Source organism: Bos javanicus, chromosome 28 (assembly GCF_032452875.1).
Source record: "Bos javanicus breed banteng chromosome 28, ARS-OSU_banteng_1.0, whole genome shotgun sequence".
NCBI classification, from domain to species: domain Eukaryota; kingdom Metazoa; phylum Chordata; class Mammalia; order Artiodactyla; family Bovidae; genus Bos; species Bos javanicus.
The window spans coordinates 28521838-28538579 of NC_083895.1; the positions used below are offsets into that span (position 1 = coordinate 28521838).

General features: G+C 53.8%; 1 protein-coding gene and 1 long non-coding RNA gene across 2 annotated transcripts in view; one reads left to right on the forward strand and one right to left on the reverse strand.

Moving 5' to 3' along the window:
• Window positions 1–393: 393 nt before the first annotated feature.
• LOC133240450 (uncharacterized) lies at window positions 394–4918 on the reverse strand. The gene is made up of 3 exons (XR_009734225.1): window positions 3018–4918; window positions 1645–1703; window positions 394–681 (listed from the first exon to the last, which is right to left on the reverse strand). It is a non-coding gene; the product is annotated as an uncharacterized LOC133240450 (long non-coding RNA).
• Window positions 4919–7351: 2433 nt separating this feature from the next.
• Window positions 7352–16742, forward strand: part of LOC133240449 (uncharacterized) — a 38616-nt gene continuing 29225 nt past the window's right edge. The window contains exon 1 of the mRNA XM_061405254.1: window positions 7352–7462. The gene's annotated coding sequence lies outside the window, so the exon portion shown is untranslated. The remainder of the gene's footprint in view (window positions 7463–16742) is intronic.

The window sequence follows — 16742 nt, forward strand, 5'->3', positions numbered from 1 at the left end:
CTGCACTCCATTCTCCATCTGCACTTAGAAGGATTAAAAGAGAGCATTTTATTGGAATATACTTCTTAGTATAAAGTTAGTGTAAAGTGCTCAAATCTCAAATGTGTGTTATTGTTCAGTTGCTCAGTCGTGTCTGACTCTTTGGGACCCCATGGACTGCAGCACACCAGGCCTCCCTGTCCCTCACCATCTCCTGGAGTTTGCCCAAGTTCACGTCCATTGCCTCGGTGACACCACCCAGCTATGCGTAGCTGGGTGTATTTCTGCATATGTATACACCATGTAAATGTCTCATTGATTGAGATACAGAACAGCCCAGCAGGTTCACCTGTGCCCCTTTCCAATCCATAATCTCCCCAGAGGTAACCAGTATTCAGACTTTAATCCCCAAAGTTAATTTCACCTACTCCTGAGTTTTATTTAAATGGGACCACATAGCAGATACTCATTCTGTCTTCCTTTCTTTCAGCATCATTTGTGAGAGCCGTGCATCCAGTTGCCTGTATTAGGAAGTTCTTCTTTTTCACTGCTGTGTAGTATTTCACTGAAGGAAGGCGCCATCAGTTAATTCTCCTCTCTTCAGTAGTTGGATGTTAGAGTTGTTTTCAGTCTTTAGCTGTGACAACCATTTTTGTGCACATTCTTGGTGGTCATTGGCTTTCATTTCTCTTGGGTAAATACCTGTGAGTGGAAGTTAGATCATCGCACAGGCATGTGCTTAGTCTCAGTAAACATTGCCGAACAATTTCCCAAGTGGTTGAACCAATTAACACTCCCACCACTAACATATGAGCCTTTTGGTAACTCCACATTCTTGTCATCCTTGGGAGTTATCATTTCTTTTTAATTTTAGACCTTTTGGTGGGAAAATAATGGTATCTCATTGTGACTTTGATTTGCATTTTCCTAATGATTGATGAAATTGAAACCTTTTCATATGCTTGTCGTGCAGCCAGAGATCATCTTTTGTATACTGTGTAAGTCTTTTGCTAGTGTTTTCTAAATTGGTTTATCTCTTTTTTCTTGATCTAGATTTTTTTTCTTGCTCCTTTTAAAATATATAGTGGATTTGATTAATCTGTTGGATATACGAGCAGGAAATGTGCTTTTCTATCTTTGTCACTCCCTTTCCCATCCTCTCAGAACCCCTCACTTTGTCACCATTGAGCCTTTGAATATGGGGTGCCCTCTGCCAGGTGGAATCTCCCCCTCTTCTCTGCCTTACTGGGGCTTGCTCTTTCAAGAGCTAAAGCAAACTCCGCCAGCTCTGGGAAGTGGCTCTTCCTGCTCCGTAGTTAACCCCTGTGTTTTGTATGCATCAGAGCACATAACCCATTGGATGCAATAAAAGCAAGCCAAGGGGCACCTGGCTTCTCTCTGCACCTCTGGGGCAGGATGGTGTCTTCTGTGTCACAGTTGCCCATACCTCACACGAGGCTGGTTCTCAATCAACTCTTGTGGTAGGTTTTCAGTGATAGGAGGGAGGCAGAGCCCAGTTTGCCTGCAAAGGTCCCAGTTTACACTTACAGATACAGTATGGTTATGAATGGCCCCTCCTCGAGGCCCTGAGGGGACGGGAACACAAGAGGGTGCCAAGGGGAAGAGAATATTTGTTTCAGGAACAGACTTGGGTCTAGTGCTGACCTGGTGCCAATATGCTGTGTGCTATCAGGTAAATCTCTTCTATGCCTCAGCTTCCTCTTCTGTGAAATGGGGAGAATAAATAAATCTTTCGTCACCTATGTCTCACAGGGTGGTTATAGGGTAGATGAGATGTCAGATGAGCCTGTGGCAGGAGCACAATGCAGAGGCATAGAGAAGCCGTTCCTGCCCCCAGGGAGGCTCTACCTGGGAGGGGAGATGTCAGGCACCCTCCCCCCACGCCCCCCCCCACGCCCCCCGCCAACTGCAGTCAGTATGAGAAGGGAGGGGCCCTGGGAGGGGACACTGAGCAGAGGCAGGTCCCGACAGGGGCAACCTGGCTGGATGCTGACACTGGTTACATCCGGGTGGTGGCTAAATATCCTTTTCTGAATGTTGAAAACATTTCATAATTTCAATTAAAGGAATTAAAAGATAAAAACATAGGTTGGGCCCTTTCAGCCCTCTGGGTGCTTGTGAGGAGCCCCCCCTGTCTGGAGCATCACCATTGATGGGGCCGGGCACGGTGCAGGGCTGCTGTGTGGGGCACACACTCCCTCGGATGGAGCTGGCTGAGGACAGGTGTGCTCGGAGTTGGGGAAGAGTGACTCAGTGCTGGGCCGCGACCTGCCGAGGGCCAGGTGCCAGGCCTGGGGAGGGGGTGAGGTGGGAAGTGGCAGAGGCGAGCTTGGCTGGCTTCCAGAGTCAGAGTCAGGTGGCGCTTCTTAGAGGCCACAGTTTCTTCGTACGGATGGGACACTGAGACCCAGAGGGCAGACAGGACTTGGCCCATGTCACGTGGGAAATCCTAGGCCAGATCTCCCCATTGACTCCACTTCCCACCTGCCTCATGCTTGCCAGGGGCCAGGAGGCATTTTGCTAGGTTCTGCTCAGGTTTCAGAGGCCTGATGTCACCTCGTGAATCCCTAAACAGAGGATGTCCTCTGTGTCTTGGCCCTGGGTGCCCCGCAAGGAGATCCTTAGGGTCCTGGGGGTTCCCAGAGAAGATGGGGATGCTGAGTGGGAAGCTGTGGTGCTGAGGCTCCTCGTCTGGCTTGTGGAGACAACTGTTGGCATCCTGACATCTTTTCTCAGCTCCACAGTCAGTGCTTAGGTGTTGGTGGCCTGAAATTGGCCACGGGGGGAGTATTGATGGAAACAGGGAAATGCCTCAAGGCAGAGCGGTTCCCTGGATGCCAAGTTTCCCATTTACCAGCATACCACTGCCTGGCCCCATCCCCCTCAGCCACACAGCTCCACTTTATGATTTGAAGAAAGGTTTAAAAAAAGAAAAAAGAAAAATCATTCTATTGGACCATTCAATTTTTTAAAGCTACCCTGCAAGTGCCAAGGAAGTCTGTGTGTTGTGGACTAACCTGGGCTAACTTGTATGTCCTGAACTGACCCCTGATTCTGGGCTGTCTTGGGCTAACCGGTGTTCCAAGCCAACCCAAGTGCTCTGGGCTAACCATCCGTTTCTGGGCTAACCCAGGCTGATGTGTGTGTTCTGGGTTAATGGGTGAGTCTGGGCTAAGCTGGGAGCGAGTTCTAGGCTAGCCTGGGCTGACACACGTATTCTGAGAGAAGTTGTAGGTTCTGGGCTACCGTGGGGAATTGTTCCAGACTAATCTTCAGGACCTGGGGGAGTCCTTGCTCCTCTGCTGGAGACAAGGTTAAAGTCCGGAGCTCTGGTCCCGATGCCCTTTTATTTTTTCAGGGGTGGGAAACAGGCCCTCAGTTTTCCTTCTTATAAATGAGAACAACCAGAGGTTAGCAATGAACTTGGAGCTCCATTGTGAGTGAGCACCTCAAAGGGGCTCAGGAGGCCCAGAACCAGCCTCTCCTCCTGGACTTGTGGGTGAAAGGGAGGCACAACCAGCTCCTGCGTAGGGCAGGCAAGACTGGGCTGGCCGGGTGAGGGACAATGGGGCCACTGTGGGTTCTGGGGAGGAAGCCAGACAAGAGAAGGGCTCCCTGCCCCCGCTGACTCTTCCTGAAGAAGAAAGGCGGGGTCCTCATTTAAGACTCCAGGGACTTCCCTGGTGGTGCAGTGGCTAGGAATCCGCCTGTCAGTGCACGGGGCAGATCCCTGGTCTGGGAGGATCCCACATGCCGTGAGGCAACTGAGCCCGTGCGCTGTAACTACTGAAGCCCGTGCGCTGTAACCGCTGAAGCCCGTGCGCTGTAACTACTGAAGCCCGGGCGCTGTAACTACTGGAGCCCGTGCGCTAGAGCCTGTGCTCCGCACAAGGGAAGCCGCCACGAGAAGCCTGTGCGCCGCAATGAAGAGTAGCCCCATCTCGCCACAACTGGAGAGAGCCTGTGCAAAGCAACGAAGAGCTAGTGCAACCAATAAATAAATAAACAGACCTGGCTCCATTCCCAGCCTCACCGGGAACCCCTCCTTCAAGGGGCATTCATGCACAGCTCTGCGTCAGCCAACGCATCCCTGGCCGCCCATGGTTTTCGAGGATGGAGGATCATCAACCCAGACTCTGTGACGCCTCTCAGAACCCCTGTCCACGTGACCTCCCTCTAGCCCTCGGTCCATCTTCTGCGGCTTCCCCCGGGCGCTGAGGTGAGAGCTACTATATCCCCCGGCACCCCCAGCCCCTGGTGACCTCCCTTCTGCCCCAGACTGAAGGACTGCTTTCTGGGGGTCTGCTGGGCCTGCTGGGAGAGTTTCTTCCAGCATGTGTGCCCTCTGGATGCAACTATATCATGCCGGACAGATACAGTGACAATGGCATCAGTGCCCCCCGTACCACTGAGAAGGCCAGTGCTGACCCCAGAGTGCTGCCCACACCTCGAGCTAGGGACACCCCGAGTTAGGGACACTCCAAGCTAAGGACACCCTGAGCTAGGGACACCCCAAGCTAGGGACACCCCGAGCTAGGGACACCCCTCAGCCATCTTCCCCATTGGGCACATCTGTCTCCTGCCTCCCTCCAATCAAGCCCACTCCTTCCGACCCTCCGTTAACACCTAGTTCCTGAGTCCCTCCGGAGGGTGGGTGCTGTGCACAGCAGACATGCCTCCCCTGTCCTCTTGCAACTTGCAATTCCTGAACCTATTGCAGCTTGCTCTGCCACTCCCTCTATGTGCAAGACTCTCTCCCCGTCCCCTCCTCCAGGAAGCTATCCCTGATTCCTCACAATGCCTTTCTTCCTTTTCAGTTCCTTGCAAACTGCTCCCTCACTCACTGGGTGCCCTTTTGGCAACCCCAGGTCACTTCCCGGGATGGGTGGGCCTCGAAACACTCCAGTCCATGTGAGAGACAGGCCCATTCCTGGCTGAGGTCCTTCAATCCATCCTTTGCCTCCGATAAGGCCAGCACTGCTATCAAGGTCACAGCAAGGCCCTTTTCTCATGTTGTCTGGGCTGGCTGGGGCTGGCCGGGGGTCTCTGCACTTACCAATTGTGCAGAGCAGGGTGGCACCTGGGGTCTGTGGACAGGCAGGCTGTCTGAGCCTTGTGTATATGATGGGAATTTTGCTCCGAAATCACCAGCCTCACCTAGTGTTTCTGTTCTCATTCACCCATCATTGCCCCTGTTTGGCCAGAGTTAGGAATGGGTGGGCAATCCTCTATGAAGGGGTTGAAGGTCCTGAAGGATGGGCCTGCCCATCTTTACCTCCAGTTCCTCCAGAAGACGGGCTCCTGGTGGCCCTCTGTATAAAACAGTGACCACCTCCAAAGGCCTGAAGGCCAGCAAGTTCTTGCCTGACTCTCCACTTTTGGCAGCAAACACCTCTGCTTCTGGGCCCACTCCTCCTTCCTCCCCGTGCTCCCCTCTCCCCAAGTCTTCTTTCCTTTTACCTCTCCTTTCCTCTATTCCTCCAGAAAACACAGTCTTATGTTTGAAGGGAAGGGGGCACAATGACTTCTGAGCTCTAGGGGCTTGGTGGGCAAGAGGGAGAGGAGGGCTGGGAGGGAGCAGAGCAGAGGAGGGTTTGGAAAGGCAGAGAAAAAAGTCCAGGAAATGAGGTTTGGGCTGCCCTGAGGGTCAGCATAGAGAAGGGCTGCTTTATTCCATGGGGAACCATCGAAGGTTGACGAGCGGGAGATGGACATGAAGGGCAGGCCTTGGGGGCCACTTAGCGGCTATGAATAGGAGAGAAGGGGGCCTGGAGGTGAGGACTAGGTTATATCCATTCTGGGATCTGAACATGGATTTAGGTATTGGGGTAATCTTGGGCTTCAGTTTCCTTTTCTGTCAGGTGGGTAATAATCCTAAACTAGTGTAAGGAGACCACATTATGTGGGCAGTGATCTGCCTCGTCGTCTCTGGGCAACATGGCCTGCAATTCTGACACTGGCCACTAGGTGGCAGCCAGCCCCCAGGAGCCCCATCTGCAGCCCCAAGCCGCGGAGGACTTTTCCCCTGAGGATCAGTCTCAGAGCTGCCTCATCCAGTCTGCACTTTGTAGGTGGAATCTTCTCTCCTTACCCACCCACCAGTTCCAGTCCAGACAGAGGCCTCAGGGGACTTGGGGCACAGAGGGGAGGCCATGAATGAGAAACTCCAGGTCCACGTGCCTGATATGGGGGCCTCTCTCTGGGGCAGGTCTGTGCCAGGGGACAATTTGTGTAGGGTTGCCAGATGTAGCAAATAAATACAATATATGGGATATAATTATACTAAATATTATTCATCATTAATCTGAAATTCAAATTTATCTGGCAACTCTGACTCTGAAGCACTGGCCATCATGAGGGACAAGGCCCATCGCTCACATATCTGCACTGCACGCAGGGCGTGGGCTCTGGTTGCTGGGGCTGAGGGCTGTCAGAAAGGGAGCTGGCACAGGGTGGGTAGACCCAGCTTCAGTTCAGTCACTTCCCCTGGATGCCTATTCATCCATCCATTCATTCATGGGAAAAAGTGGAAACAGTGGCAGATTTTATTTTCTTGGGCTCTAAAATTACAGTGGATGGTTACTGCAGTCACAAAATTAAAAGATGCTTGTTCCTTGGATGAAAAACAACAACAAACCTAGACAGCATATTAAAAAGCAGAGACATCACTTTGCCAACAAAGGTCTGTCTGCTCAAAGCTATGGTTTTTCCCACTAGTCACGTACGGATGTGAAAGTTGGACCATAAAGAAAGCCAAAGAATTGATATTTTTGAACTGTGGTGCTGGAGAAGACTCTTGAGAGTCTCGTGGACTGCAAAGAGATCAAAGCAGTCAATCCTAAGGGAAACCAACCCTAAATGTTCATTGGAGTGACTGATGCTGAAGCGGAAGTTCTCATACTGTGGCCACCTGATTCGAAGAGCTGACTCATTGGAAAAGACCCTGATGATGGGGAAGATTGAAGGCAGGAAGAGAAGGAGACAACAGAGGATGACGTGGTCAGATGACATCATCGACTCAGTGGACATGAGTTTGAGCAAACTCTGGGAGATAGTAAAGGACAGGGAAGTCTGGTGTTCTGCAGTCCATGGCATGGAAAAGAGTCAGACATGACTGAGTGACTGAACAACAACAATCCATCCCCCCATCCATCCATCCACCTGCCTGTCTGAGTCACTCCTTGAGGACTGGCTAGGCTCTGAGAGCAGAGAGACCCATGGACCACTGTCCTCACATTCTCATGGGCTCTATTTCTGTCTTTCCAGTTCCAGCCCATCCAGCTTCTCTCTGGAGCTTGGCAGAGCCTGGTGGTAGAACCACATGGAATCCGCGACTCCTGCCTGCTCTGAGAGTTGTGCTCACCATTCCGGCTGGACACACACGCTCCACTTTTCCTGTCACTGGACTGGGATGTTCAGAGGGCCGGGGGGGCTCGAGTGTTGACAGTTACACCTTCACCAGGTAGTCATCCACATGGATGGGACTAGGAAGAGCAGAGGAGGGAAAGGGGAAGCAAGGGTGGAGGGAGGGCCACTCTTCGGGCAGGCCCCGAGGGTGGGCCTTCATGTGGAGACAGCACCTGCCTTCCCTTGACGCCCTGGGGCACAGGTGGCTCAGGACTCAGAAGGCCAGATAAGGGATGCCTCCTGGAGGCCTGTTGACCTCATCCCCTGCTCCCACAATCCCACTCCCATGATGATAGATGTGAAAGCGGAGTCCCAGAGAGGGGTAGTGAGTGACTCAAGGCCACACAATGTCCTGCTCCTCGTCTGAGTGTATTGCCCTGTGTCCTCCAGGCTCTGATCTGCTCTAGCTCTCAGGCGCTGTGAGGCACCTTCTGTCCCCCAGGGGTCCCCCGCAGGCCCTAGGCTGGGCCGTCTGCAGTGTCACAGCCTGGGGCCTGAAGACCTGCCCTCAGCCACCCTCTTCACAGGGAAGAAGATTCACGAGGCAGGTGAGTTACTTTAAAGGAACCTGCAGTCTTTTATCACCTTGATGGCTACAGTGGATTTTGTTTCAGGGAATATCTGTAAGACTTTAATTAAATCAGGAACTCAGGCCCCGCCAGCTTCCCTGCTGCTTATCAGCTTCTTAAGGCTGTGATTCATTACCCAGGATTATTTTTTTCATCCCTGAAATAATCTTTAAAGGCCTTCTATCAGGAAGATTAAAGCTATAAGTCATACATGCACACGTGGTTGCTTTCTTTTTTTCTGCACATGGTGGTGTGGAGCCACCCAGAGGACTGGGCCACACACTGCCCTGGTCTTCTCCGTCCCTCAGGGACCCTCTGCTGCCCTGGCTTGGGGAGGAGCAAGGGGGTGTGGCCCTCTGGCTGGACAGAGGTTTGGCTGGAGTTGTGGGTGCTGGGGTAGCCTGGGTGGGTGGGAAGTGGGAGAGGAAGAAATTTAGCACTGGGTTTCCCCTGATGTCCTGGGTGAGAAAGGCCAGGCCTGTCACTCATCACCTTCTACCCTCACCAACAAAATGCAAAGGAAAGGGAGAGACCGAGAGATGGACCTGGCTCCTCTCTCGACCTGCAGCTCACATTTTCCTCTTACTCTTCCTTCTTTGCTTGATGACTCTTCTCCTTCCTTCACTTAACAAACATCCACTGGTCCTGCTCTGGGTCACTGTCTGTTCTGGGTGCTCAGCCGGGCAAGACGGATGAGATGCCTTTTAGGGATACAGACAAGTAGTGAGTGATGACACCACATTTATTTCTCTCTCCCTCTCTTCGACTCTTTGCCTCCCGGTCCCCTTTACCCCCATCTTTCTCTGTCTCTGTCTTTGAAACTGGAGAAGCAAGGCTTTCTTTTCCAGTGAGAGGCAGGACTTCTTACTGGAGGTAGTGACCTTAGACTTATCTTGAACTGCTCACAATGACTCTCCCCTGGGCCAGCTTCCTCGGGGGCAGGATGATATCAATCCAGGTCCCCAGGCCCTTGAGGATGAATGAAGTCCCTGGTTCAGCCTCTAACAGGAACAAGGCAATCGGGGGCATGGGGAGAGGAGGGTGGCCTTCCTGGAGGAGGTGGTAATGAGGACTCGGGTAGGCTGCAAAGAACTTGGGTCTGGAGCATAAGCTGCTCTGGCCCTCACTCTCTAATCCCTAGACCCCTAGTGCCTGTCTCATCTCTTTTGAGGGTGAACTATGAGGTGCTGAGACTCAGCTTTCGACAGACTTCCCACTCTAGCCCTTGGCCATTGCCAAGTTCGGTGAGTTGTTAGTCACACCACAAGTGTCATAGCTTTGGAGATGTTACTTTGTGCAATGTTGGTTGGAGTCACAGGTGCTGGCAGGGAGAGCAGTCTCCCCCAGCCTGCGATGGCTGTGTGCATGGGGGCAGATGGGAGCCCAGGAAGTCTCCCGTAGAGCTTCCAGGTGGGTCTACACTGGGACTCGGAATTGCCCTGCACTTGCTGGGGCTGGGAGCAGTCGCAGGTACCATTGGCACGAGTTGGTCTGCAAAAGTGTGTATGTGAAGAAGAAATTCCATGTGTGGATGTGGTGGACCGAGATGGCGCAAGGGAACACGGGAGCCGGGAACCTGGGGTGGGATGCAGCCCAGGCCCCAGCCCATGACTTTACTTCCATTCTCTTCCACTTCCAGGCTTTTGCATGGGCTGTTCCCACACATCTCCACGCCCACTTCACCAGGGATCATCCACCCATCTCATGCCACACGGCCCAGATGAAGCCAGGTCCCTGTTCCGCCCCCCTCACACTGTGCAAGGCCCGAGTCCTGAGCAGCCCTGGAGTTGATTTGTACAGCGACCTGGTGGGACAGGCTCCCTTTGGGGGCTGTCAGCCCCACAGGGCAGGACTGTAGCTGTTGGCTCATGGCTGGGCCCCTCTGCCTGGCAAAAGTCTGCCAAGGAGAAGATGAATTGAGGGGAGGGATTTGGAGATGTGGAGTTCCCAAGAGGGGCTGCTGCAGGTCCCTGGTGTTGCAACATGGCCCAGAACAGAAGCATTCTCGGTCCACTTCTGCCCAGAACACCGAGGGTCTTTGTGATGCTGAGAACCAGCCAGGCTGGCCCCAAGAAGGGATCGGATCTGTAGGCCTGGCTCTCTTCTCCTGGGGCCACAGGTGTGGCAGGGGCTCAGGCACATGGGAAAGCCCCCTTCTTTTCCCAGTCTCCTCAGCCTTTCCTGGGTTGGGGTGGAAACTGTAGATGAAGACAATGAGCTGGCATGATCTGGGGGCGGACACTACTGTGACCTCCTTCACGTTGTAGGCTGGCCAGGCTGGTAGACATTTATATTCATATTGATTTGTGTCACACATGGTGACTTCATTTTCTGAAACAAAACTCAGGAATGTATGCAGAAATGTATGCAGTCAAATCCAGGCCGTCTCGATTTTCTGTAACATCTGCTCCCAGTTGTGTGTGTGTGTGTGTGTGTGTGTGTGCATGAAGCCCTACCATTTTATTAGACAGTGATTGAGTTTCAGGGGCTGTGGGCTGACCTGTAGTTCATCCGAAAGTTGAGGGTGAAGGCTGACCACGGAGAGGCAATTAGCTCGTGACTGCTGGAAGGGCAAAGGTCTCTCCTTGTAGTGACAGCTCCTGCTCACTGGGCACTCAGCAAGCCCTCTGTGCGAAGTGTTACATGTGTAGCGTTTCTGGACCCTGCCACAGCCTTGTGGTGTAATTGTTACTGTCCCATTTTACAGATGAAGGAACAGAGAGGCTAGGGTGCTCCATTCGTTCATTCACCCATTCATTCACGCATGCACGTGTTCATAAGAGTCTTTGCAGTAGATCCACTGCATGCTGGGTCCTTGATGGGAAGTGAGGGAGCTGGCTGAAACTCAGCCCAGCTAGGATTGGACCTGATCTTTTGCTCTATTGCAGGCCTTTCCTGGCACCACGCCTGCTCAGAAGGAAGTGCCTCGAAGGAGCTTGATAGAAGAAGCCTGAGGACTGGCTGGGTTCACAAACCAAGGATGACAGTGAAGGGAGACGGGGTCCTGATGGGGGCTGGGCTGTCACCGCTGGAAGGCAGGGCCACTTTGCGCTGCCCAGGGATGCTTGGAATCCATCCCTGGTCTGGTCCTAGCTTGGAGCCACACCTGTGTGCTTCACTCTTACAAAATCTTGGCTAAAAATGGAAAACCTCAACAGTCCTTTATCTTTCTGCCTCTCCTGAGCCCGGCAGCCCAGCCCGCCTCGGTGCTTGCCTTGGATACAGCACGGTTGAGGTTCTCAAGACCTGTTTGTCTTGTTATATCAACACAGCAGAAGCAGGCGCAGCAAGGCTGATAAAATAATAAAGCTCCTTATTTGCATCAGGCTTGGTTTCATATCCCTGGTCTCATTTTGTTCAGTGGCCAAAGGAGGGAGGTGCCTTTATCATCACCCCCATTTTCAGCTGAGGACACTGGGTATGGACTTTCTCTGCCCTGTGGGTGCCTCTGTGCCAAGGTTTGGCCAAAGCTCCCTTCACTTGGTACTGGGTGGGGGCAGTAAAGCCAAAGGCAGCAGAGGTTTGTACCTGAAAGAGAAAACTCTGCAGTCACAATCTTGGCGTTGAAGCCTCCAGTACTCTGGGCCTCAGTTTCCTCATCTGTACAATGGGGCTAATGAGAGCACCTCCCCCCACCCCCACCACCTTTTACGTGACTCTTTTGGGATTGAGTGAGATGCTGTGTGTGTAACCCTGTTGGTACAATGCTGGCACAGAGTAGGTCAGGATGAAAGGTGATGAGGAGGAGAAGAGTGGAAAGGGGGCGAGACAGTCACGCCCTTGCTGCAGAATCTAAGCTAAGAAATATGGGAAAATGTCCCTGGCAGCTCATGGGCAGGCAGGCTTTCCCAGCCAGAGGGAGGAGGCTGATGTTACCATGTGCTTGGCCAGGAGCTAGGGATGTGGGGTGAGACCACCTCCCTGAGCCTCTCTTTCTACCTTTATGAAATGGGAGTGAGCCACCTGTCTGCTTTCCCAGGGCCATCCGGCAGCTCAAACCATATCACAGATGTGAAAGATCTCAGGAAAATTTCTGGCATTGCTTAAATCAGAGAACAATAGGCATTTCCAGTACTATCAATCATTTCCTGTTTTACCTCTCAAATGACAAAGAAAAGACTCCTGCCCGAGAAGCTTCTAGCCCGAGATGATTCCTTCCCTCCCCGTGAGTCCCTGCAGCCTCCTGAGGCACCATTCCATCTGCACCCTGCACCCCCAGCCCTCTCTGCTCCAGGGGTCTGATCTTGGTGGTCTGTTTGAGACCCTGGGATCCGGCACAATGGCTCCTGGAAGCCGTGATGCCACCGGCTTGCTGGGTGACTGCTCTAATCTCAGGGCTTTTGTCAAACGGTTTGGGTTGTTGGGAGGGTCCAGTGAGGTGGTGTATGGACATGCGTGTAGCACACAGTGGGTGCTTAAGACATATTAGGCCCTCCTTTCTTGACTTCTCAGTCCTACGTCTTCCCCTTCTTGAATATAAACTTTATCTACAAGATGAGGGGGTTGGAACTTGAAAGGATGGCCAAGCATGAGGCTATTCTTGGGACTACCCCACACTCTCCAAGGGGTAGGCAGACACCACTAATCAACTGGAATCAGCCTCAGAATCCCTCTTAACCAAGGATCCAGGGAACTTCAACCAATCAGTTCACACAGAGTCTGAACTTCTAAGGACGGGAACAGTCCTGGTATGGGAAGGCTCAAGGATTCTACTTCGGGGGAGGGTGGATTTAAAACTCACTGTGTGAGAACAGGAGGAAGAAGAGGAGGATGGGAGAAGGAGGAAGATGATAATCCCTCTATATGCATAAGACCTGTTGCTTCCAGAGAGTTCCCTGAGACACAGGAGGGCCTGCCTGGCAAAGAGGTACAGGTTGGAGGCTGAGAACCCCAGATCCGGGGTTCAGTACGTGTCCTTTCCCAATGGTTGGCTCCAAACAGGCTCCAATGCAAGTCATCACCACCATCATTTACTAAGGGCTTACTCTGAGCCAGGTCTTCAGCCGGGCACATGGGTCTGTGACTTCACTAATCCTCAAAGCCGCACTCATCCCCGTTTTATAGACAGAGAGGCAGAGGCTAAAACATGGGGACTTGGTCGCTAAGGTTGCACCTCCAGACAGGAGCTGAGCTCTAAACTCCCATCTGTTCCTGCTGGATTTACTCAGGCCATTAGCCAGGTCCCTGACATCAAATGAATTCTATAATTTGTAAACGCAGCTGAGTGGCTTTTACAGAGGAATGTCGGGAAGTGATAAAAAAAATATCTTCGATAGATTTACGGGGCAGCCGAATGCCAGCATTTTAGCCCCTCCTGCTTTCTCCAGGAGCCACACACGACCAGAGAGGAGACCCAAGAAGGCTTTTGTGGCCAACAGCCAGGCCTTCCATCGACTTGTACAAGACGGGTTTATGGCGGCCCGGAGGAGACCAGGAATGCAGGGCAAGAGGCAGAAGGCTGCCTCTGTCTAGGGCTCAGGCAGGAATGTGACAGGCTGGCAGGTGAAGCCTGGCAGGGTGCTAGAAAGTTCTTTGGATAGCAGGCTGACAGAGGCATTTCTGAGGTTATTTCTCCCCCTCCCCTTTCCCTGTCTCAACCCCATCCTCTAAAGCACTGAGAAAATGCATGCCTCCCTCTTCTTTTAGGTCACCACCCTTCAGACACTTAAGGCTGTGCTCATGCCCTCTCCCAGGGGGTATCTGGGGCGTGGCTTCTCCAGTCAGTGCCTTCCAGGCCCCTCTGTTTTATCCAGCACATCAGAGGTGCTCCATAACTAACAAGCTGCCTGGTGTGGTGGTGAGCCCCCCAGAGCTGGGGACATTCAAGCAGAGGCTGTGAGAATGAGTTGGGGTGAGGCAATTAAGCTGGATGGCCTCTAAGACTCTTTCTCATCCTCTTTGATTCTAGTCTGGCCCTGGCATTCATGGAAGCCACTGGAAGGGTCTGCCAGGAAGCTAGAGTGAGGTGACCAACTTGGTTTGCTTAAGACTTACGAGTTTCCAGGGATGTGGGACTCAGAGCTAAAACTAGGAAAGTCTCTTTCCCTTCCTCTTTTTCTGGCAGGTGGGCAGAGGAAGGAGGGGCCTGCCCTCCACGGGTTGCCCTGGTGCGACCTGCCCCAGCTGTCTGTCAGGCTGTCCGCAGCCCAGCCCCTGGCCTCCGTCTGGCACCTCACCTGCTTCCTCCTGCCCCGGCTTCCCTGCTCCCTGCATGGCGGAGGTGGAGAGGGTGGAGACTGGAGTGGGCTGAGGTGGGGGGAGCCTCCCCCTGCTCAAGGCTGCTCCTCACAGCTGGAGGGCAGACCCAGAGTGTGGAGGACCCCAGGCCCCTTCAGGGAAGCAGAGCTGGTCCCGTGTCAGTCCTCAGCAGGGCTGGGCTGGGCCCTGAGGTTCACTGTGGCTGGGCTTCGGCCCCTCCATGTGGCTGGCACTCGGCAGAGGTGGGGCGGGGCAGGGTAGGAGCAGACGGTCCCGGGAAGGGACAGTGGAACAGGGAAACTCAGGCCCTGGGCTGACCTCACCACTGACCCGGGGTACACCACTGCCCTCTCTGAGCCTCTGTCCTCACGGGGGTGGAAGAGAGTCCCCTGTTCCTGCCATTCACTGTGGGGCCTGGATGGCGGCATCCGTAGCTCTGACACTTCAGGGGGTGCAGGGGGGTGATTCTTAACATGAACACAGGCCTAATTCTTGCTCAGACTATCAGGGGGTGGACCCCAGTCTTGCTCTTCATCACACACATGCTGAGTAATGTGCAAATTCCCTCATGGCTTCCACACCTGAATCTGTGTACACCCACCCACCTCCACATAGCCACACCCCTCTCACCCACACAGACACACCTTCAGACAGCCCCATACACCTTCATATCTACCCATGCCTGAACACCCTCAAGCACACACATCATCCACCTCCCACCCCTAGCACTGCCTTCCCAGGGAAGGTGACGGAGCTGCAGAAACATGGCGTGTCAGGATGAAGAACTGTGGGAGAGCCTTGCTCTGCAGCACAGATGGGACTCAGGGACTGGAAAACAGCGGGGTGGAGAGGCAGGTCACCCACAGCCTGCAAAGGGGGAGTCCTGAGTAGACTCCTCCAGCCTAGGCCCCGGGTGCTGGGTCCTGCAGGGGTGCCAAGGGGCCCTGCTCCCCTCTCACAGCCTGGCTCCTGGACGTGGCTGGGCAAGCCCAGCCTCACATCCCTGACCCTGAGCTTTAGCCTTCTTTCAAGTGCAGGAGGAAGCGTGGTGGGGAGAGTGGAGGTGACTGGCCCAAGGTTGTGCAGAAACCAGGAAGGAAACCAGATCTCTCCCGAGAGGCTCTGAGATGCACTAGAAATGCGACACAGAGGCTGCGGAGGAGCCTGCGGGAGGAGGGGCTTTCATCTCCCCGGGCCCCCGGAACACTTGACCCCCAAAGGCCAGAGGCTCCTCCAAGGGGCCATGGATGCAGGGGCCCTTTGGGAGGAAGGCGGGGTGGAGCCAGGGGCCAGCAGCTCTGGCTGCTTCTCCCTCGGGGGTCTCTCTGCCTCCCTCCCTGCCCCCATCTCCTGATCTGCTTACCTGTCCATCTGCCTTGTTCTAGACTCTTGCACTAGTTCTGGTCACAGCCTCAGTCCACATCCCAAAGAGCCTTGCCTGTGGTTGCCTCCTCCCTGGGCCAGCACCGGTGCCAGGCCATGTGATCCGTCCTAGGCTGCCACAGTCACCCCGGTCCAAACAGTGCCATCTGGTAGGTGTGGGCAGGGCCATCCCAGCTCCAAGGAGACATGGGGTAACTCTTCCTGGAAGAGGGAGTTGGGGCCCAGTCTTGAAGGAGAAGCAAGATTTCAGAGTGGTGGAAGTTCTAGTTCAGGGGATGCTAGAAATGTCGACTGGGGAATGGCCTGCCTGGAGGGCCATTGCAGCCGCAAAATGAGTCAGAGCGAGTACAGGGTGAGAAGGGTGGGCTGAGGGTACAGATGGTGGAGGTCTGCACTGAAGGGGTGGAGAGGGAGCTAAAGCAGATGAGAAGAACCAGGGTTGATTAGGAGTTGGGGGAGGACTGGAACAGGGCTGTGCCTTCCCAGACCAAAGAGGGGGGCCAGCCACGTCAGCTGCTGTGAAGTGGCCTAGGGTGACCATCAGGAGGCTGGTGGTGACCCTGGTCAGAGCAGCTCCATGCTTTGTGGGCATGGCCGGACTGCAGGGGTGAGGAGTGAGGGGAAAGTGAGGTGTGCAGACAGCAGCCATAGGTTTCTTTGTGGGTTCATGGGGGAGAGAGGGCCTTGAGCCCAGCCTGCTATGTACCCCTGAGATGGATAGTGGGGAGTGCTTCTCAGCCCCTGGCTCTCCTGCAGGAGAGGGCACAGGAGCCAATAGTAGCTTCCAAAGCTCTAGGACGAGCTCATGCTGCATTAACAGGTGACACCTGTCCTGCTCTGCCCAGACCGCAGCCCCAGGGCCTTCACCCTTGGATGGGCAGGAACAAACTGCTGTATGTCTCCAGGAAAGGAAGTGGCGGTGCCTGGGCCACAAACACTGAGCTGGGCACCGGGTGCTGAAGAAGTTCTGGAGTTGGAGTTAGGGAGAGCATGATCATTGCTCTCAAATGTCTGAAAGTCTGTTCAGGCAAGAGGAATTCTACTTGGCCAGGGTAACTCCTGAAGGCAGAGCTAGCTTCAGAGCTGGGAAGGATCAAGAGGTAATTTTCAGCTCAAATGAGCAAGTCTCTAGGTCAGTAGTGTCCCCGTGCGTCTGCTGGAGGCACAGGGACAGGTGTGAGTCCT